At 40.3% G+C, this 22,451-nt stretch overlaps 1 protein-coding gene across 4 annotated transcripts in view; it reads left to right on the top strand.

The window, feature by feature from the left end:
- Nucleotides 1-4,420, top strand: part of Tdrd3 (tudor domain containing 3) — a 157,614-nt gene extending 153,194 nt beyond the window's left edge. For all 4 annotated transcript variants that reach the window (XM_052732616.1, XM_052732615.1, XM_052732619.1 and 1 more), the window contains one exon: nucleotides 4,172-4,420. The gene's annotated coding sequence lies outside the window, so the exon portion shown is untranslated. The remainder of the gene's footprint in view (nucleotides 1-4,171) is intronic.
- The last annotated feature ends 18,031 nt before the right edge of the window (nucleotides 4,421-22,451 follow it).

Genomic DNA, 22,451 nt, shown 5'->3' with positions numbered 1-22,451 from the left:
GATGTAAGTGGGAGTGGTGGAACAGAGTTCAAAGGGGGGGGAAAGTAAATTATCTCAATAACTTTATGTTGATATAAGCTGAAATAATACTTTAAATATATTGAGTAAAGTGTCATTAACATTTAAACTACTTGCCCCTCCTGATTGTTCAGCTGAAAACAGTTCCTGTGCTGTGTCTCCTTCAGTTCCCATAACTTATTCATGTTTGAAACTACTTCCAATGTTCTAATATAAATACAGAATTTTTCCTTTTCTAACATTTAACTTCGTATCTGATGGTCTGCCCAAAGCCAAAGCCTAATGCTAATTGACTTCCGAACTCTCCGAGCACTTTTTCCAGCATAGCACTTTCTCCTTTTATCCTCTGTGCACTCAATACAAGGCCGTCAAACAAACAGTCCTCCCCCATACACGATCAAAGAGGAGCTGCTGCTTGACTCTGGGCACTTTTCTGTAGCAATATAAGAACTGGTTCTCATGATTGTTTTTTCTTGTTAAAGCAGAATCAAAGTCTATACAAGACTTTAAAGGACTTCACACTGTAGAAGATTGAGTATACACTCTTAAAAGAAGTTCCTTGTGCTTACAATTAAATGTCCCTTTAGAGTGGATGAAAATAGAATCTTTCCCCAGCTTTCTGGGGATTTTAAATCCTTTAAAATAGTTTTAACGAAGCTAAAGGTTTTCGGCAGGATGTCAGGTTTCTTGGAGCTGCCTTTTGGGTTGATGGAAAAGGACAGGATCCAACAGGCTGGAAATGGAGAAGGCAGGGAAAGCTGAGGTGTACCCAGATGGGGAGGGCCCAGTCCTCTCCGCCTTCCAGGAGTTTCTTTCATGTATTTTATATGTTTGGGTTCATGGAAATTTTTCTTCAGAGAAGAGTACACTGCTTAAAAATACATTATACACCATTGCCCTGAGGTAACTAGCTTAACCATATCAAATGGCACAATGCAAACATTTCCTCATCAACTTAAGTGTCATAGTCTTACTTTTAATGCCCCCTAACTTAAAACTTTCGTCTTCGATGCTCTTGGAGAGACCATGAATGCTTAGCACATGGCAGGCTCTGGATTCAGTACTCGGCAACAAAATAAAATGAATAAGTCAGTCTTTCACATGGTCCAGACACTTGTTTGGGTTGTATTATTTTCAGGGGAAAAAAGGTGACACTAAAATTTTAGATTCCTACTACCAACAAAAAAATGAATTTTGGGTGGCAATCTTATTGTGTATCATTTAAAAAACTACTTTACCATAAAGTTAACTCAAAACTAAAGTGAGCAAGACATGCAGTGTTGGCTGGGAAAAATTAATTTTGCATCTTAAAATTCAACAATACATTATCAAAGCCTATGAAGTAGAATAAAATATCACTGAGAAACTATTTTGAATGTGATATTCAGCAATAAAATACATATGCTTCCTGTTCTTGTTACAAAATGGAACACTAATTTTTTTCTTCTCATTTTCTTTAAGTTTCTGTTAACTTAAACATCCAATAAGAAGATACATACTGGTAGTCAGCCATTTGAATTTCCACAAATACAAATACTAAGTTATATATGGTAAAGGATTTTTTCTCAAAAATTACTTTGGGTAGTGAGAAGTACTTTAGGCATTTCTGTTATCACTTCTAAAAATATATTTTTAAAAATCCATTCATTTATTTTGGGTATGTTCCTGGGGCATAAGTGACACAGAATTTTATATATAGTTTTGCATGTTATTTTCCATGAACATTTTTGGTAAATACTCTATACAACCCTACTTCCCTGCTTCTCCAGTGAGGAGACATGCCCGACTCACTTGGGTCTAGTACTAAGGCTAGTTCCACAGACTATCAAAGGAGGACACACCTTTGAGGCAGGGCCAAGTGAGCGAAGCTGGTCATAGGGAAGTGAAAGACATCCAGGTAGCCAAGAGTGAGAGAAAGTGGCAATAAATCAGATCTGGTATTTGAGGGGAGACAATCCCAAATTCCAAAAGTCTAGTTCCTAGACACTGTCTGTCATTGTTCTGTGCAGTTTGGAAGTGTGAGTGGATGTAGAAAATCGAATGTTATACACAGCTCTCTAGACAGTAAAGCTGACTAAACTTTGGACACTAGAAGTTATAATGTGACAGGGGTCCTAGGAACTACATAAATTCACAGGGTCAGCCAAGGCATTCACTGTAGGGTGGAGTCTGAGAGCACTGAAGAGGAGAAAGGTGGAGAGATGCACACAGTGATCCTTAGCAAGTGGATCTTGGTGGCTAGTGTAGACTGTGCACCAAAAGTGGGTGTTACAGATGCTTACTGATGCTTTTGTTACAAACTGGAGTTTTAATGTGATGTGTTTGGTATAGTTGTGAACTTGTGAGTAAGAATAAGGAGATCCCAGTTAAACTTGAATATTGCCGTTGGTTGTAAGTAGAATTAGAAGACCTGGTCTGTCCACTGTTTGAGTAGTTCAAGTTGTATGTTTGGCTATGGAGAGAGAGAAATTGTAAGACAGATTAGCTGGAACTCCCTAGTGTTACGAAGGTCAGCAATATGTACTGTGAACCCATTCTGGACTTTGGTCTTAGTTTCTTATTTAACGGAAGAATGATCTTCAGCGTTTATAACCAGAAACCTTGAAACGAATAGCTACCTGTAGATATCATGAAAATCCTATGACTGTTTGTTCTCTAAGGTCCAGTTTTAACACCATTTTTAGCTAGTAAAACCTATGTTTATAAATGTAGGTTATTTTTTGACAACCTTGTGCAGAATTTTTTATATCAGATTAGGAAATGATCTTTATGAACATAGCTATTGGCCTGTGATGCCAACAGGACTGGCATTATGTAAGAATATGAGCATGCAGAGCTCAAGCTGGCAAGATGGTTCAGTGGGTGAAGCACTTGCCACGTAAACCTGACCACTTGAGTCTGCTTATGGAGCCCACGTAAAGGAAGGAAAAAATGGACTCCACAAAGTTGTCTCTTGACATCCACATGTATGCCATAGTACAGATGCTGTCCCCCATCATGAACACAATTATTTTATTAAAGAAAAGCAGCATGTGAGAGCTCTGTTTTCTAGTCACGAGTCTGCTTGCTTGGAAGACTTTGAAGCTGTGTGTTTGCAGTGGTGGATTACCTGCCCCTGCCCAGCATTTTTCATGCGCAAAGCTAACCCAATGTGTCTCTTATTATTTTTGTCAGCTTTTGTCACCACTGACTTTTGTGGTTTCAATACTATGGTACCTAGTGCTGAGAGGTGCTCAGCACTTAAGAGCACTTGCTGCTTGCTCTTACAGAGGATTGAGTTCAGTTCCCACATCAATGTTGGGAGGCTCACAGCACCTGTAACTCCAGATTGAAAGATCTAGCACCCTACTGTATCCTTCAAGGACAGTTGCACACATGTGTACATGTGTGTGCATTCACACATGTATACATGTACATGCAAATAAATAAAAATGAATCTTAAAACAAAATTCAGGTACTGAACAAGGTGGGGAACAGGTAGAGGGAGGGGACAGATGACAGACCAAAGTAAATGATAAGTGACCCGGGTAGCCTAACCCAGTTCAGAGATCTACTAAGAAAATATTGATGTGGGTAGGGTGGGGTGGAAAGCTGATTTGGTTGGCTGCCTCTCATTTAAGACTTCCTTTGTGAAGGAGCTATCACGTAATCCAAATTCCTGAAATCAGTACCTAGTAAGAAAGGATCTAACAGCTCCAGAGATATACTTTAAAAATACTATATATAAGTGTGTGTATATATATTGGTGGTTTTTTTTTTGTTTGTTTGTTTGGTTGGTTTTTTTGTTTTTGTTTTGATTTTTTTGAGACAGAATTTCTTTGTGTAGCTGTGGCTTTCCTGGAACTAACTTTGTAGACCAGACTGATCTCAAACTCAGAGATCCACCTGCCTCTGCCTCCTGAGTGCTCAGACTAAAAGTGTGCACCACCATGACCACCGCTTTGCCATAGTTTTGGTGTTTTAATGTTGCTTTTTATAGAGACTTACATTTCTGAGCTAGGTTGTTTTCTCTAATTTATTATATTTGAGATTACTGATATTTATGTGAACATTTCACTTCTTAAAAAAGTTTCAGTTGGTCTATGCCATAATAAAGTATAGAAGAGGTACTGTGAGGTCCAGTTTTATTATTTTTTCCTTCTTTTTTAAACAGATTTTTTTTTGTGAAGGAAGAAGCTGCTGACTGAAACATCCTGGAAGCCCATTCATAGATTTTTCTACTTCAGAATGAGACTCACCATGCTGGATATGATATTTGGAGAAAGACAAAAGCAGTTTTTAGGGAAAAGTTTCAACCTACACAAAGCAAGGGGGAAAATACTAAGTTCAGTAGAGCAAATATCTTTACAAGTGGAAGGAAAATTTTTTCTTCTGCCATCAATAAAACCATTGTGTTATTATATATGTTGTACTGTTTTACTTGACTGTTCTTTTTCTTGGTGATCTGGTATTAGCCCCATACTAATTACGTTCTATGGAATATCTTATGGAAGCCTTCCCCCATAATTACATAATGTACTAACTGTGTAGCTAACTATATTTCGTATTAAAACAACCTGAAGCCAAATAGTATTATTAGTATGGTAAAAACTATCAAATATGACAGAAGAATTGAAAAGTTAATTGTAGCATGAATCTTAAAGGTACTTATTAATAAAATCAAACCTGAGGCCAGTTATTGGGGTGAATGCTGGAAGATCAGAGAAGCAGAACAAGCCACAGCTTCCTCACCTTCACAGTTCCTCAGCTGATCCTGTTTCCTCAGACTGGAAGCCTCTCAGTCCTCATCCAGAATGGATCTCAGCTGAACTGTTGCTCAGAAGCCTAAAAGCTTAACCAACCAAAAGCTTCTAGTTTCTGGTCTTCATGCCTTAAATACCTTTCTGCTTCCTGCCCTTACTTCCTGGGATTAAAGGCTCACTTCTTGGGATTAAAGGTGTGAGTCACCATGCCTGGCTATTTCCAGTGTGGCCTTGAACTCACAGAGATCCATGCCTCCAGAAGGCTAGGATTAAAGGTGTGAGTGCCACCATTTTCTAGCCTTTGTATCTAGTGGCTGTTCTGTTCTCTGACCCCAGATAAGTTTATTAGGGTACACAATATTTTGGGGAACACAATACCACCACAGTTAATATGTAATTTATAGCACCCTGACAGTTTTTGCAAATGTAATTTGAAAAGCAGGTATTCCCTTTTAAATGTGAATTGTGTTCGTAGGGTGCATTTGGTTGCAAGTAGTGGAAAGATATCTCAGAACCTCAGATCACAGAAGGAATTGACTGACCCACTCCATGGCTCTAACCGCAGGATATATGTTTCAGGACTGGCTTAATTTAGTGATTCATCTATTGGAGATGTTATGAAAACTGATTTTTGTATCTCTCATTTCTGAATTCCCTGGGATCAGCTTCATTCTAGGACAGACTTGCCACATGTGACTATATATGCTGTCTAGCAACTTCCTGGGCTGTTAAGTCTAGGTCTAGGTGAGGGCTGCTTCTAGAAGTGTGTTCAGAAATGAAGCTTAGGCCACATTTACCTGTACTGGGCAGTTTGTGTTTCTGTAACCAGAAATCCCACCAGGGTTTTAGGTTATTTCTAGCTTGATCTGAGTAACTTAGCTTTAGGAGGAGGAGGAGTCAGTAGGCTGGATTGGAAGCAGAGCGTCTGCATCTGAAAGTCAGTTTCCGAAGAGGAGAGGAGGGTGTTGTAGAGGACCTAATGACCAGTTATCTGAGCTACACCCCTCTTCATTCAGTGGACAGTTTTCTTATCATCTGGAAGCCGAAAGTGATCAGTTAAAATGAAGGAGTGAGAAGGAAGCCAGGGTGGGAAGGATGGAGAGAGGAAGAGAAGAAGAAGGGAAGGAGGGAATGAAGGTGAAGGACACCATTCTCTCAAAGCCTACCAACTCTGTTTTCTTTGTTTCAACCCACAGCTGGTAGCAGATGTGACCGGCATGACTTTTTGGGTTTTATTGCTGGTATCATAGTGGGGTCGGTCTGAGTTCTGATTTTTTTTTTAAAGACCTTCAAGTGACTGTAACATGTGTCACAGGTTGCCTATAGTAGTTTTGACAAGTTTGAAAACTAAGTCAGTAAGGGAAGAGATAAAAGATTTTAAGGAAACGAGTTTGAGGGCATTTAGAGCAAGATCCTTAAACTTTTTCTGTTTAGCTCCTTTTCTCCTGAGTATATAAATACAGGTATATGAGTCAAACATTCACTGGTAATATTTTATAGCAGTCCTTTGTATACACATCATTTTACCATTGATTATAGATAAAAGCAAATTTACTGAGATGAATGGTTATTTAAAGATACCATCTTGGCTGAATATGTGATTTTGTAGGATATGGAGCATTTTTGTGTTTTTCAAGGTTGATCAATATTTTTTTGATTTTCTAATTGTCAGTGCTGAGACTACCACTTTGCATAAATACATAGTACAGAATGGCAGTGTGTTAGGGCCATTTCATAAACAGTAGAAATACTGTCATGATCCGAACCAAAGTTAATTTAATAACTTTAAAAACAAGCAGTCTGAAAATTCAAGTATTATAACACAATATAATCCAAAGATACACTATTTCTATAATTAAATCATGACCCATCTCTCAGAACAGACAACTTCATATACAGTAAAAACCACTGTAATTCATTAACATGTAATGTTCTGCATCCTGTGCCAAGGTATTTCAGGTGACAGGAGTTGAAATGAAGGCATGGACACTGCAGAGCATGAAGGGTGTGCGTTCAGAACCCAGGCGGCAGTAAAGTCACGCAACACAGCACGGGAGAGTGCTGCCGGGCACGCCTCAGATTCATTGAGCATATTTGAGTTTGAACCAATGTTTGGCCACTGAGCATTCAGAAGCCTACCATTGCCAGATTTTTAAAATCCCCCTCATTCAGTGCCACCACACTGTATGGGGTGGTAAACCACAGTTAGAAACCTGTGGTTTAGAACACTGCATCTTTGCACTTAGCTGGGGGACAGCAGCACTAACACGGTGCTCATCAGTCATAGCTTCTCCGTAGAAGGCAGTCGTGCTAACTAGTAATTATCATTGCTCATTAGTCCATAAGAATATTTCCAACATTTAACATTTGAGTTGACCCAAAGACACAGTGGGAAGTTTAAAGTGACATAAGAATCAGCCTAACTTGTACTTACTGCTGGGGGCTGCTTGTGGGCACTAAAGGATGAGTGTCCATTTCTGATGCAACCAGACACATGTTTGGCTGTATCTGAGTTTAGACTATATCTAAACTTCATTTCCAATGGGACTTTTTGCTGTTTAGGGCAGCTGCAGGCCAGCTGTGTGGGTGATGTGTGTAATAATAGTCACTAGTATTTGCCAGGGTTTTTCTATGGCCAGAATTTTGTGAAGGATTGTTCATTCAAAATTTCTTCTAATCCTTACACAGCTCTGGGAGGCATGGATTATTATTTCTATTCCATAGTAAAGTTGGAGGCAGCCCCCAGAAAGATTAAGTCAACTTACCAAGCTCACAGAGTAGAGAAGCGTTAGAGCAAGTTTCCAAAGCAGATAAGCCACAGGAAGCCACCTCCACTCTCAGGGCCTGCCGAGAAGCTTTTACATGCCCCTCTTTCCCCTAATTTTTTAGTATTAGTTTGACTTGGTTATGTGTATTCTGCCGTGTCGGCAGTCGTGACGGCTATTCTTGGTTGTCAACTTGACCGCATCTGGGCTTAACTAAAATTCAAAACCCAGGGCACACCAGTGAGGGATTTTTTGCTTAATTTGATATAGGAAGATCCAGATCTTATGAGATGAAGACACTTGCCTATTTCTTCAGGATTCCAGCATAGAGTGGAGACCAGCTGAGACATCCAGATTTGTGGGCTGAGCAACGTTTGTATTCTTGGCCTTTCCGTTCATAGCCAGCCATTGCTGGATTAGTGGAATCATAACCTGTAAGTCATTAGAAGAAATCACACACACACACACACACACACACACACACACACACACACACGTCTTTTCCCTGTCCTTCCCTCCTTTAAACTTTCCCTTCTGGTTGCATCCTGGGTAGGAGGAATTTTTAGTGTACTCGGCCTTCCAGACTTGGGTCACAGTGACAATACACTGGACTCCCTGAATCTGCTGTTCCTGTAGTGTTCCTTTACTTCTCTTATGTGCCTACCTTCGCGACTTACCAGCATACCATGCCTAGCTCCATGCCTCCTTCACCTAACTGCAAGAAATGAGAGCATAAAGAAATAAAAGCATGGCTGATAGAGCCAAGTAACCAGAAGCTTCTCAGCACGGGCCTTTGACTGGCACACACTGGACCATGAGACCTTATCCTACGTGAGCAAGGTAAGGTTTCAGGGTGTGGCTTGGGAGGTCTTTCAATCCTGTCATTTATCCCCACTGGGGTGGTTTTACACTACTGTTACCATGTAGGGTTCTCACTCAGCTTCTTTTTCTTTGCCAGTTAAAGAATTAAAATGAAGGAAAAATCTTGAGCTCAACAGGTAACAGCAGAGAAATCTCAAATATAGCTGACAGCAAGAGACAGAATCAGTAACTGAAGAAAGAATTTTATTGGGGTGGGGTGAGGAAACACATACAGCGGACACAGAAAGTCCCTCCACAGAGCTGGTGGGGAGTGTCTTGGGAAGCTGAAAAATCCACTCTTCTTGAGAGCTGGGGTATCTTAAGTCCCTGGAGAGTTTTCCTCTCTAAATTTAGGGTTGGTCAGAAAGACAAAATGGTCTAGAACTGTTGAATAAATGTGTCCTGATCTGGCCTAGTGCTTGTTGAGCCAGTCCATTGGCAGGAGCCCTACTGCCCGGAGAAAAAGACCACAGAGCCTTTGGTTTAAGCTGTGAGGCTTTCATCTTCCCTCAGGAGGGTGAGGAGGAAGCCAGCTATCCTGGAATCTCACCATCTTTTTGTGCTAACCATGGCCCTTCTCCCTGTCTGTCTGCCTACCAGGGAGTCTACCTGACTCCCAGTCCCTCAACTATAAATATAGTTTTGGTTCCTTTACTCTTTTTCAAAGTAAAAACTCTGTGGAATATTTATTCTTGAATCTACCATTCCAGTACGATCTTTGGGTAAAACACTGATGATGAAAAATGTTCATTACCATGTTTTTAAAAAGAAAAAGACAGGGCACTGGTGTTGTGTAAATAGGAAAGACGTGGGGCTAACTTGGCTTTGTTGACTAAAAAAGGAAACCATTGGATTTTGTGTCATATTTCCATAACAATTTGAAGGTGAAAGCCAATCCCACATATCCCAGGGGAAGGCTTCTTCCACAGATGGCATGAGGCACAGCATAGAGGCTCTGGGAGCTCCTATAGGCAGGAGGCTTCACAGCCCTGCAGTCTAACACAATGAGAAGTGCAGGCTGCTTGCTCTTAAATTGGGCACAGCATCAGTCCTGCTTCCTCATCCTTTGGCTGGTTTATTGACCAGTGTGAAGAGAGAACCTGGAGCTTAGAAGAAAATAGGGTCACTTTGGCCAAGGTGACTAGTAAAGGAGGTTCTTGGATCACCTCTTTAAAGGCAAACTAATTTATGTATAAGTGTTTTTAATCTGAAGAATTACAAGGTTGATAGAGATGCATTTGGCAGATGCTTTTTTCCCTCTTGGAACATACCAGTATGCAGTGCCTAGCACAGAAGACATGGGGTCCCCCTGAGCTAGTGAAACATAAGTTGGGGTTTGTTAATCAGAGAATACAGGTGTAAGTAGGTGTTTCCTTGTGAATATTAGGGCTCCTGCTCCTAAATGGGTGAAACTTAATAGAGATAGTGGGTTCCAGGAATTCAGTTCTCAAAAGGGAAATGGAAAATTTAAAGAATATCAAGTAAAGAAATAGACCCTCAAGGAAATGCTGAGAAAAAAGAGAGGGTCATTCTAGTTCTGCTTTCCAAGGAGTGACGGTGTCTGTACAATGGAGAAGTCCCACTCAGTACCAGAATATAGAAACTTTAGTGGCTCAGTGTTTGCTCCTTACAGCGGATGGTCTCCGGACACAGGATGACCTTTTTGGCCTTACATAAGGGGATTCCTTCCTGGTTTTCTTGCTGTATTTTTTCGTTTATCCTCTTTTCAAGTAACAGCTTGTTTTATTCATTACAAGGTACATTAGTCAGTTATCTAATGGAACAGAACTGCTAGAATGAATGTATTAAATATATTGAAGTATATAATACTTATATTAAAAGGAGATTTATTAGATTGGCTTACAGGATGTGATCCTGGTGGTCCAAGAGTGGCATCTCACACTGAAGAGGCAGAGAATCCAGGAGTTACTCTGTCAACAGGGCTGGATGTCTCACCAGTCCCCATCTGGCACTGATCAGCCTGGGGGATTCCTGGAGAGCTGTTGGTCATTCATCTACATTGGACTCCCAAAGAAGTTGATTATAATCTCTTGTAGCAACAAGATAGATAGGCCTACCAGTGAGAGTGAGAAGTAGGCACAAAGCAACGTTTCCTTTTTTCCTACCCTTTTATCTGGGCAACCACCAGAAGGTATAGCCCAGATTTAAGCTGAGTCTTCTTGTTCAAATTACCTGGTTAGGAAAATACCTCACAGAAATGCTCCACAGCTTGGGTTTTAGGCGATTCCAAATAAAGGCAAGTTGACAAACAAGATTAGCCATCACAACACAGACCAACACTGTAGAATGAATCTCCTGTCTTCTCAAGAGTGCTGAACCCTAGTGTCAGAAAGTTTCAATGACACTGTTCTTAGTTCACATTGGAGGGACTGAAATGAGAGAATACATAGCTTGATCTCAGAGACTATTGAGCCAACCTTAAGATATTTGTAGAAGAATGTGAGAGGCCAGCTGATAGGCTGTAGGAATTTTATTTTTAAATAATAACCTTTGACATTCTATAATAAGTAAAAGTACCCTCAAGAGGGACTGGAGAGAACTCCTAGCACTCATATGGGGAGGCTCACAACTTCCTGTAACTTCAGCTTCACCGGACCTGATACTGTCTCTTAGCCTTTGCAGGCACCTGCACATGTGGTATACTCCCACATAACACCCCCCTACACACACCAATAAAAATAAGTCTTTAAAAATAGTACCCTTGTGGCGCCGGGCGGTGGTGGCGCACGCCTTTAATCCCAGAACTCGGGAGGCAGAGCCAGGCAGATCTCTGAGTTCGAGGCCAGCCTGGGCTACCAAGTGAGTTCCAGGAGAGGCGCAAAGCTACACAGAGAAACCCTGTCTCGAAAAACCAAAAAAAAAAAAAAAAAAGTACCCTTGTGAATGTAGGAAGAATCCCTATTTTTGCATATTTTTTATTTTTTGAGAATTTCTTGCATGTGTATAAGGTATTTTCATCATAACTACTCCATCTTCCCTTGTAAGTTCTCCAAGACATCCTCCCACCATCTCTCACAATTTCATGGCCATTTTTTTTTAAAAAAATATCTGCTAAGTCTAATTAGAGTTGCCACTATTTGTGTGGGTGTACAGCCATCTATTGAAGAAGAGGCAACATGTTTTGTGTAGAATTGTTTTTAAATAACTTATTTTTTTTTTTGTCAGTTAGCTTGAAGAGTACATAAATAGCTGTTGTTATCATGTGCTGTTAAATGCCTTGGGTTTTATAGGCAAAGAACACAACTTAGGGGAATGGAATGATGTATTCTAACTTCAGGTGGCGCATTCACTACTAAAGAAAGGCAGTTTGCTGGCATCTAAGAGTTTGCAGGATTCCTGCTTATGATTAGAAGAAAACCATGGGACATGGACTCACTTCTCTGCCTGAAGTAGTTAAAATGTATGAAATGTTGCACTCAAGGTATTAGTCAGCAGGCAAGGAGATGCAGTCTCTTAGAACAAAAGATAGAAACTAGATGAGCCCCAAATTGGTCCAGATTGATGCCTGGAGAAAAGCCCAAGACTGTGGAGTACTGAAAGGGAACCTCGGAAGTATTGCTGTCGCTGACATGAGAATGGAGATAGCTGTCTAGGGAAGCGAGGCTAAGAAGAGTTGTCAGGCAGAACGGCGTTCAAGGCTCACCAACCTAAAGGTAATACTGGACACTTTCTGAAACAGGATTTCTCTGTGACGCTGGTTTACAGAGTTCTCAGAGGTAACACCAACAACACATTGCACAAAAGAACAGTTAAACGGTATTTAATCCAAATTAAGAACTTGTCTTAGAAGATATTGTTAAGGAAGTAAAAAGATAAATAAATAAAAATAAAAATAAACCATTCACAGCCCTATGATCATTTTTGAGACCTGAAGTCTTTATCTGGGGGAGTATTGAAAATATCTACATATCTGATAAAGGACTTACATGGAGAATATGTAGAAAATTCTCATGCGCAAAAAACAATCTAATTAAAAATGACGAAAGTCAATAGAAATGGCAAGGAAGCACATGAAATGACTCATTATCATTAGTCATTAAGAAAATAGAAATGAACACCATGAGGTGGTAACTACTGCATACCTCTTACTACGATCATGTTTGAAAACATCTGTCTTCACAAGGGATGATAATACGGAATGTACTTAAAGGGAATGAAAGATAAGGTGTAAAAATGTGTTGCCCTTGTTCAGCTCATGTTTGGGCATTCATGTTGGTGAGACTATGGATGTAGCTTCTGATATTAGGAGACACAGTCTCACAGAACACTCACCGTTCCTCTGGCTCTTACATTCTTTCTGCCCCTCTTCTATAATGTTCCCTGAGGTAGAGGAGTGTTTTGTAGATGTATTCATTGGAATTGGGATCCGGAACACTGCATTTTGATTGGTTGTGGTTTTCTGTAGTGATCTCCCTCTGTTTCAAAGAGAAGTTTCCTTGTTGAGCAGTAAAGACTACACTTATCTGTGGGTATAAAGGGGAAGGTTTGGAGGGAGGAAGGGAAAGCGAGAAATGTAATTATAAACCTTCAATAAATAAAATACTAATAAAATGAATTCTATTATCTCTCTCTCTATATATAATATGAATATATTATATATATATTCATCTCCAAATGTGCTCTTTGTAGTGATGCACACCTTTGATCCCAGCATTCAGGAGGCAGAAGCGGAGGCAAATGGAACTCTTTGAATTTGAGGACAGTGTTTTCTGCCTAGTTCTAGGCCAACCAAGGCTACATACTGAGACCTTAAGAAGACAGAAAGTTAAACCTATGCCACTGCTGTGTACCCTACTTCTGTACCCATGGCAATGAAAACATATTCATAATTGTATTTGCACATGAGTGTTCCTCAAATTTTTATTTGCAATAGGTCCCAAATGGAAATAATCCAATGTTCATTTAACGTGTAGAATTCATAAACAAATTGAGGCTATCCATAAATGAATACACTACTCAGCAATAAGGAGTGAACCACTGATGTCCACACCACCTTGAATGAATCTTAAAATAACCATGCTCAGTAAAAGAGGTCAGAACTCAGAGGTGTCAGGAAACATAAGATTAAAGTTACAGAAAACTATAGAAAATGCCAAATAATCCACAGTGACAAGTGGCTGCCAGAGGGAAGAATAAAATAACCAAGGCACATGAAGAAACTTTGAACTGTGGGCATGTTTGCTATCTTGTTTTCATGCTTGTATATACATATCCATGCACAGGTCATCAAACAGTACCTTCTAAATATTTTCCAATGTGTGCTTTTTCTATATTTCAGTTAAATCTCTATAAAACTGCTCTTAAAAAAGCAATTGTGATGCTGGCTGTATCCTTGAACACACAGAGATCTACCTAGCTCTGTCTACCAAGTGCTGGGATTAAAGGTGTGCGCCACCACCGTTATGCTCTTGCTATGGCTCTAATAACTCTGACCCCCGGGCAACTTTATTTATTAAAATGTAATTAAAATCACATTTCAGTACAAATAAAATACCACCATAAAGATCTGAAAAAAAAAAAAGCAATTGTGAATCTAATGTGGGTTGGTTTCCTACCCTTTATATAACTTATTAAAATAATGTTGAACATTGCATTCCTTTGAAGAATTAGGTTATGATATTCCTATCTTCAGTGGGCTATGGTGATAACACAATGACAAATAACAGTAAGTGTCTTCGCTAGGTGATATTTTGCATAAGAAATGTTTATAGCCCTATTTTTTAAGTCCTGTGGTTTTAAATTGTTACTTTTATATTTAAAATTGATTTTGGGAGAACATATACACTGTTACAAACATTGTTATTTTCATCTAGTTAGGTTACTTTAGATTTTTACAACAATACTTCCTGTCCTGTGTTTGTGTGTGCATGTGTGTGTGCGTGTACATGTATGCAAGTGTGTGTGCATGTGTGTGTGCGTGTACATGTGTGCAAGTGTGTGTACATGTGTTTTGTTAAATTTTCTATTGTTAAAATCATCAGTAGTTCTGACCACTTTTTTTTAACATACCTTCTTTTCTTTTTTAAATAGGAAACCATCATCTATTTGATCCTTTTCTATTTGTTTCTCTGTATGGTTTAGATTCAGATATTGACAGACACAATTCTAGTATCTAATTTTTTACTTATTAGGTTAATTGGTTTAAATCTAATGGAAATTTTTGAATTATTGGGAAAATACAGTTCATGTGCCAATAGCCTTGGTATTTTTACTATTTTCTGAATTCATCAAAATTTTACATGGCATGGTTTTAAATATGACGTAATTTCCTCCTATTTTTGTATTCCATATTCATTATGTAAAACTATCTGAACATTCACATAGAAGCACTGGTGTCCCATCCAAATGCTTCTGGACCTTAAGATTTATTAGTACACAGAATAAATATCTACTTGGTCTTAACATGTTGTACCAGCATCTGACATAATAAAACTTATGAACTCAAAAGACAAGTGTGATAAAAACAGGTTAAAAATTGTATGACCATTTTGTATGAAATACTCCATTCTTACATGAGCCTGATTAATGTTTCCTGACATCAGCATATCAATCATAAGTAATACCTGCTGTAGACTGTAGTCCCCGCTGACCTTTGTATCTCTTAAAAACTCTCCAAAAGTTATTTCTTTGTCTTTCTGGCAACAAGCTCAGGAGATCTGAGGATACATGGGTAGAAATAGATCTTGGGCTGGCTAGGTTAATGATTTAGTCATTTCCAAAAGAGATTTCTTCCATGAATTATCTTAATTGATACAGCTTACACCAAAAATGTGCCATATGTTGCAAATAAGCTGCTTATATGAAACCAAATATTTTAGCAGAAATTGTTCCTTTTTAGTACGATTTATTCCACTTCTTGGGACTTAATCCTTGGAATCCTCATGGACACAGTTCTTACTTAGGATATCAGAGTCACATCCACTAGCTCAGTTGGGATTTTCTAGGTTCAAGTGTTAAAACTGTCACTTCTGGATTAGAGTCTGTGCTTACACTCTAGACACAAATAAAATCATATTATCAGAACAACATTATATTGTTGGATTGCTTACAGATCCTCTTAAATGTGCTTGCAGCATAGTGATATATTTTGACTGTTTATATATGGTTATTCTTTATATCTGGACCAGGTCCCATAAGTTCATATGCTGAATGTTTGCATCACAAATATTGGCTATTGAGAGCTGTGGAAATGTTAGCAGGTGGGGTCTAGTTGAGTGAAGTAAGTCATTAGAGGCATGCCTAAGAGCAGAATATTGGGTCTTTGACCCTAGACTCTTATCTTTTCACTTTCCAGCCACCATGTAATAAGTAACTTCATTCTTTTGCATGCCCCAGCCAAAGTGTCCTGCTTTGTCCCCGGCCCATAGCAATGGAATTCAAGGACACTTAGACTGAAATCTCGAGACTAAATAACCGTTTTCTCCTTTAAATTCATGTGTCTCAAGTTTTTGCACAGAGGTGGGAAGCCGAATAACACACATTGCCCATGTCCCTTTCCTTAGCATTGCTTTCCCCTTTTCTAAACATACGGTTTCCAAGAGGAGCATAGTGTTCACAGCAGTGAAGACATGCTGAGAGTGGGGCCTCTACTGCTTCTTGGCTTTGTGAGTTTAGTCAGATAGCATCCTTTTTCAAACTCTGTTCCTCTGGTATCCATAAGCTGCCTGACACTAAATTCTTACTGTCCATAAATAATTTCACAGAGGCCATCATCTGACATGCTGAGAGCATGAACAAACAATAAAACAAACTAACTCATAAATAACATCCTATGCAGGAGAGGATGTGGAGCAAGGGGAACATTCCTCCACTGTTGGTGGGAGTATAAACTTGTACAGCCACTTTGGAAGTCAGTATGGTAATTTCTCAGAAAATTGGGAATCCATCTACCTCCAGACACAGCTATACCACTCTTGGGCATATATCCTAAGGATGCCCAATCATACCACAAGGACACCTTATAAACTATGTTCATAGCAGATTTATTTGTAATAGCCAAAACCTGGAAACAACCTAGATGTCCCTCAGCCAAAGAATATATAAAGAAAATGTGGTACTTTTACACAGTGGAGTATTGCTAAGCTGCTAAAAACAATGACATCAGGAAATTTGAAGGCAAATAGATAGAACTAGAGAAAATCATCTTGAGTGAGGTAACCCAAACCCAGAAATACAAACATGATATATACTCACTTGTAAGTGGATATTAGCTGTAAAATAAAAGGTAACTAACTATACTACAATCCACAGACCAGAGAGGCTAGGTAACAAGGAAGGCCCAAAGTGGGAAGGGGAAGTGGAAATAGAAGAGATCTCCTGGGTGGACTGGGGGTGGGTGGGGATGGGAACTTGAGGGCTCTGGTTAGGAGGTAGATGGAGGGGGAGAGTACTGAAAGATGACTGGGAAGGGGGACATTTTGGGGTCAGGTAGAAACCTGATGCAAGGCAAACTCCCACAAATCTATAAGGATGACCTCAGCTAAGACTCCCATAAACTGGCCATCTCCTGTAATCATATTGGTGACTACCCCAGTTGTCCTCAGAGAGCCTTCATCCAGTAACTGATGGAAACAGATGCAGAGATCCACTGTCAAAACAGTAGCCTGAGCTCAGGGAATCCTACTGAAGAGAGGGAGGAGGGATTGTATGAGTTAGGGAGGTCATGGTCATCACAAGAAAACCCACAGAAACAACTAACCTGGCTCATAGGAACTCAGAATCTGAACCAGTGAGCCTGCATGGGACCAACCTAGGCCCTCTACATGTATGTGACAGTTGTGTAGCTTGGTCTACAACTAGCTTGTGGGACTCCTAACAATGGCAGCAGGGGCTGTCCCTAATACTTTGCCTGGCTCTTGGGAACCCATTCCTTGTACTGGATTGCCTTGCCCAGCCTTAATGCAAGGGGAGGTGCTTAGTCTTGCCACAACTTGATATACTATGCTTTGTTGACACCCCTGGGAGGCCTGCCCCATTTCTGAACAGAAACAGAGGAGGAGTGTATTGGGGGTGGCAAGAATGGGAGGAGAGGAAGGAGGGGAAAGTCTAGTCAGGATGTAAAATAAATTAAAAAAATAACTCATAGTCATTTCTATGGAAAAATAATCAATCAAGCCCAAATCCAAAAAATTTTGTTCAAACTACACCAGTGACCAAGTATGTCTCTTTTCTAGCTAATAAGACCATTACCTCTTTGTGTGTTCTCTCCCTTTCTAGGTTAACTTTACTAAGTAAGGTACCCTATCTGTTTTTTCACATCCATTTAAGACATCCTGCTTCCTCATAACCTCCTATGCTGGGCGAAGCCCACTTTTCTTTAGCCATTGACATTCTACAATACAAGGTCAGATTCTGTTCTGTTTGCTGTGCTTCTAGTTTCTGTATGTGATATTTGGACATCTGAGGCTTTGCCGACAGGGAAAAACTGTCCATTGCTTGATTAATAACAGACTATGACTACCTTGAGTTTGCCTTAGATATTCGATCTGGCCAATCTACAGCCCACTTAACCTTTAGGAAATACTAACCGTCTACCCTATATTCCCAAAAGCCACTCATCCTCAACTGTAGACAACCTCTGAACCCTGCAGCTTGCCTTTGTATCCAGCAGCCTGCTGAACTGAGACAAGCTGGCCTGTCCTAACCCAGTCAGCTTGCTTACTCTGCCTTGCCCATTCCTTCCTGGACAAACCAGTCCAAGTTCCCAGCTCCCCCCACCTCCCTTTTTCTCTTTCTCTCTTGTGCGCAAGGCCAACCTTGTTATTCCTACCTGGCGCCTGCACAGCATGGCATAGAATATTTTTTCTTCTTGGACACTGTGAGCAATAAGCCTTATTCTTAATAGTTATCATCTCCTGATCCTTGTACTCAGCAAACCAGAATAAACCCCAAATCCCAGATATATTTCACTACACCTGTAAGTCTTTCCCAGTATCCTGTCAATGAGACATTTCATAGTTTCCTTGGCATGTGATCTCTTACAGGGAAATGAGCCTATCAACCTAAGTTTAATCAAGGACTGGTGGATTTCTATTATTCTTAGGTAGATGACAATATAAGAGAAAGGAGTGATGAATGTGAAGTCCAGTGACTGGAAACATTGAAAACCTCAAACATATTGTATAAAATATTATCTAACTCCTTTATTCATGGCTCATTGGCTCAGGAAATGACCTGGTGGGTTAATTCATGTTACTCTTCAAAGAAATAGAATGTCACAAGTGAGATTGAGAAGTTATTGAAAGTATTTTGCCATGTGGCTTAGGAAAAAGGAAGTCCGTCTATGATGATAGATAGAGAAGAGAGAACCTAATGCTCAGACGGTGGGAGAGAGACAGGATTCCATGGGTTCCTCACTAGCACCTTGTCTCAACGGACAGAAAACACAACCTTTACATTTTTGACAAAGAGAAAGTATATTAATTACTTTTCTTGTTGCTATGAAAAAAGAAGGAAAGCTACTTACAGGAAAAAGGATTTACTCTAGCTCACAGTTAAGGGAACAGTCCATCATCTAAAGTCAGGAGCAGAGAAAGCTGAATGCTGGTCCTCAGCTAGCTTTCTCCTTTTTATTCAGTACAGGACTCCAGCCCTGGCATGGTTCTGTCCACATTCAAGGTAGGACTTCTCTCCTCCATTACACCCTTCTATAAATACTCCAGAGATATTTACATTGTGATTTTAAGTCCAATCAAGTTGGCAATGATGATTAATAATCATATCAAATGAACTATAAGTTTACAAGGTATAAAGAAAATATTTTCTGCCATAATAGAAATGTGCATGTGTGTATTTATATATTTTCTTCAAGTCTTGGAACTGTGGGTTTAATTCATTCAAATTCTGTACAATGTTCACAATTTTTCAAAGGTTAGTGTGGTGATTTGAATGAAAATATCTCCCATAGACTCATAGGGAATGCACTATTGGAGGTGTGGCCTTGTTAGAGGTAGTGTGTCACTAGGGGTGGACTTGGAGGTTTTAGAAGCTCAAGCCAGGCCCAGGGTCTCACTCTCTTCCTGTTGTTTGCCAATCCAGATATAGAACTCCCAACTCCTTCTCCAGCAGCATGTCTGCCTGCATACCACCATACTCCCTGCCATGGTGATAATGGACTGAACCTCTGAAACTATAAGCCAGCCACTCCAATTAAATGTTTTCCTTTGTAAGAGTTGCCATGGTCATGGTGTCTCTTCACAACAATAGAAACCCTAACTAATACAGTTAGTTAAAGCCAATCTTCTTTGTCACAACAGTAAGCCAAAAAGAAGGATGTTATCTGATCCAAGAAACATCTAACTTTATTTGTCCCCAGGTCAAGTAATCACTAAACTACCTTGCTGGACAGTTGATTCACTCCCCAACTCTGAGATAGACAGGATCACATGTTTGATGTCATGGTGAAAGAGATGTCACCTGGACTCTTTGGTTGAGCTCCATTGCTTGGCTGCTCCAGGACTGTCCTTCAGCAGTTCTTTCTTCTTGGATTATCTGCACTGCACATACTACACTACCCCACAAGGGAAGAAAGCACCATTTTAAGATTGAGGGTACTGCCTTCCTTTTCATACAGGAGATGGATGACTGTGAGCTCATGGAAGAGAAAGGAGTGGCAGAAACAACCATGGCAATATTCTAACAGACCAATTGTTTTGAAGAGTGAAAAAGAAATTTGAGAAACTAGAAAAGAATTCCTTCCAACTATTCTTATCTGTGTGGCATGTGGAGGGTTCTATCTCCTCAGCTGGGTGGACATCTCCTTGTGGAGATGGATGTTGTAGCTTAGGCAGTGAGTTCTCGCCCTGAAGGAGCATCAGTGACCTCCCGGGGGCTTCTATAAATGCAACTGCCACCTCTGTGGTAGATTCTGATTCTGAGAACACATTTTAATTAATCTCTAGGAAAGGCTGCAAAGCTCACAGTTGGCTGCCATGTTCAAAATCACTACTCTGAAAGGCCTATTAGAATCTCCTGGAGATAGGGGCGTTAAGGGATGGGGGACAGATTAGGGTCTGAATACCTAGTAGTGAGATGTGGGAGGACAAGCAAAATAATATATTTTTTTAAAAGGATAAATTCTCCCTGTCAAAAATAAGTTTTGAGATTCCCTCCCCTCCCTTATCCTAGACCATTTATGTTAGAAACATAATTATAAGTATTTTTTTTTCTCTCTTTGAAATGTCTGAACATCCTTTTGGAACTAGATAGGTCTTTTGTGAGTCTGATGACTGGGGAATGCCTTTCTCAAGGACCTGGGCTCTGTCTCTTTTAAACTTAGGCACCCATTCTCTCTCTTGCAGTCTCTGTGGGGCAGGAGCAGCCTCACCTCTGTAGTGCCTCACTCCAAACTGTAGAACTGCCTCCAGCCAGAAAAAGGGTGTTTTTCTTCTGGTTGAACCAAGCAAACTAACAGTTACCAGGTGTCACCCAGTACTGTCTAGCCCTTTGACTTGAGGAGAGATGGTTAACTTGGAGACCTGTGTAATATAGGGAGCATGTGATTGGCTCTCCGTTTCTTAGTGAACTGCCTACCACGTGTCCCACATCCTGACTTCATGTTTATTCAGTAATAAACTGATTTGTTTCTGTCTCTGCTATCTTTGTGGAGAGGTTTTCTAGGTTAAGGGAAGATTTTATTGTTTGCTATTGCCCTAGCAACTGGCATATTTTTTATCATAGGTTCCTCAGGCGAAGTGGTGACTTTAGTACAGAAACTATAGCTCTGTGGAAGCTTTATTCCATGCCCACCAGAGCCAGAAGACAGCCCATGAGGATTGCCATAGGACCAACAGGTCAGATCCCTTAACCTGGGTCCAGTGGCTGTACTGCCCAGGGGTGTGTGTGTGTGTGTGTGTGTGTGTGTGTGTGTGTGTGTGTGTGTGTGTGTATGTGTTTGTGTGTGTTGGTAGCTGGGGAATGAGTGGACGGTACTGGACATGCTCAGATTGCTCTTCCTTCCACCCCTTCTCCAGGGTAGGTTCTTGAGGATCCCTTTTCCTCTGCCTCTCAGTTCAGTTGTCCTAGGAGGTGATCTTGACTACCGAGTGCCTGCCCTGTGCAGGCTGTGGGATTGTAAAAACTGCCCTCCCAAATGCTGCGGAGGCTGTCACCCCTCAAGATGGATCAATCTTTTCTCTGTGGCATTTCTATCTCCTCTTCGGACCTAGCCTTTGCTATCAACTGGCACAATTTATAATCTCTCCTCAGTAGGCTTTAAGGCTGGAAAGAGTCTGCTCACATTTTTAACTTCTTCCAGACTTGCCCCCTGACTCTGCCTACCTTATTACACAAGGATGCTACTTCGGCCTGGATCCTGGATTCAGAATTTTCTTGGTAAGCACCATGGTGTGTGGAGGCTTAAAGTGGGAACATCCCTGGAATGTGATCTGAGCGATGCCAAGCCCCTCATCTCAGTCTGTCACAGTGAGTCTTTTAGCACAATGATGAGTGGAATTAGAAGCTGTGACGGAAAGTGATAAGAAACTGCTTCCCAACCTGTATCTGGGCCACATTTTTCAACTGTAACAAGGGCTCATTTAGCCCAGGCTGGCTTTGACTACCAATCCTCCTGCCTCTCTCTACCTTCCAAATGCTGTCACATGCCACTATCTTATTTTCACTACTGGTAACCCCTCCTCCCCCATTACATTTTTTAAAATGAAGAAAAGTTACTCATTTCACTCATTGAAAGTTCGAGCTTTTCGCATAACTAGGATTCAGATGAGAGCATATGAAATTGCTTCTTTTCAGTGGTCACCTGACATTGCTTCCAGGGAGCTGGTGTCAGCAAGAGGAGATTGCTGTGAAAAATCCTTTTGTACACTGTGAAGATTTGTCTCTGTGATTGGTTCAATAAACAAGTTGACTGGCCAAGAGCTGAACAAGACAAAGTTAGGCAGGAAATCCAAACTGAGAATGATGGGATGAAGAAAGGCTGAGTGAGAGGAGTTGCCAGCCAGCCAGAGAATGAGTCAGATATACAAAATGAGATAGAGCCTCAGGGCAGTACAAGGATTAATAGAAATGGTTTACATTGTAAGAGCCA

This window comes from Peromyscus californicus, unplaced genomic scaffold (genome assembly GCF_007827085.1).
Source record: "Peromyscus californicus insignis strain IS unplaced genomic scaffold, ASM782708v3 Scaffold_12__1_contigs__length_115047231, whole genome shotgun sequence".
NCBI classification, from domain to species: Eukaryota; Metazoa; Chordata; class Mammalia; order Rodentia; family Cricetidae; genus Peromyscus; species Peromyscus californicus.
This window is presented reverse-complemented; position numbering and strand designations above follow the sequence as displayed.